The sequence below is a fragment of the Propithecus coquereli genome, unplaced genomic scaffold (genome assembly GCF_000956105.1).
Source record: "Propithecus coquereli isolate 6110/MARCELLA unplaced genomic scaffold, Pcoq_1.0 Scaffold514, whole genome shotgun sequence".
In the NCBI taxonomy this organism is placed as follows: Eukaryota; Metazoa; Chordata; class Mammalia; order Primates; family Indriidae; genus Propithecus; species Propithecus coquereli.
Window position 1 is genome coordinate 775,645 of NW_012150997.1, and position 1,506 is coordinate 777,150.

Genomic DNA, 1,506 nt, shown 5'->3' on the forward strand with positions numbered 1-1,506 from the left:
TGTAGCTGTGTAAGGATTTACTTTGAAGGAAATAATTGTTTTGTGGGATTGGAAGAAAAGAAGATTTTCTTTCCAAAAGAGCTAATAATCTTCAATCCTGGAGTAACATTAAATTCTCATTCAATAGATTCTGAAGTTGTGGGACATTATAATAAAAATAAAAGATTATGGATTAAACTCTTTTCATGACCATAAACCTTTCCATTATAAATAATACTCACTTTTCATCTGATAGCCTTCCAATTTTAATATTCTTTAAAGATCATTTGACTATAACATAGTAAGTCCCAATATGCTGATATGGAGAAAGTTACAATATGTATTATTAATTAAGACAAAAGTTGTGCAGAGACTGCTAATTATGCAGAAGAAAAAAATTAAATATGTATGGTATAAGTTTTTTTTATGCAAGCTAACTTCTAATAAAAAAAATATTTTTTATTAATCAGGTTCCAAACAAGAAACAGATGGTATATTCAAATTAGAATAATTCAATCAGGGTTTATTTAGAAAGAAATTAATTGCAAAGGTGTGGATAGGTATAGGAAACTGGAAGAAAGGGATAGTGTAAAATTCTTGACCATTAGCAGCAAGACTGTTATAATTCCTAAGGCTGAAGACATAAGAAAAAAGAGAGGCTTCCAAATGCTAGAAAAAGGAAAAATCTTTAGACCAGGTTGTCTTTTAAGGACAAGTTGCTCTCAAACATAGGCAGCAAGGTGAATAAGGACCTTAACCTCACTCTCCTTTTTCCTTTCTTCATGTGGAACCTAACAACCAACTCTGCAAACCTGGGTTTCCTGGTTATATAGTTGACATGGATCAGTTTCTCAAATCAATAAACAGGGAGGAAAAGTTGGAGAGCGTGTTTGGAGAGGCAAACAGCAGAAATGATGACCCTATTCTTAACTGTGCTTCACAGGTATCTTGTATTGTATTCACCCTCATGAATGCCTTTTTCCTTCAGAAATTTATATTTATACCTCTTTCTTACTTACTAAAAATTGCTTATGACAAATATTTGCCAGTAAAGAATGAACAACAACCACCCACCCAGCAAATAACTTCTTTTAGAAAGCTCTGGGTAGTTTTTCTTATCTGAATTTATACTGATGTTGCTTAACCACAAGGTTATGTTCTGAGAAATGTGTTGTTAACTAATTTTGTCATTGTGAAAACACCATACTTAGCAGTTTCTCCAGAAAGCAGAGAAATTGCTCATGTTAAGAAAATCAAATTCGTTTAACAATTTGTTTGTATATGCGGACATGGTTCCCATATGAGTAGTAAGCATGGTGGTTATCTAATTGGCTTTCCCCGTTTTGTAGAGGAGAGAAGTACATCTTGTGTGCTAAATTGTCAAGCCAGAATTGAAATCCAGGTCTGTTGATAGACCAGTGTCTTAGTCCATTTTGTGCTGCTATAGCTATAATAACAGAATACCAAAGCCTGGATAATTTTTTTTTTTTTTTTAGACAGAGTCTCACTGTGTTGCCCGGGCTAGAG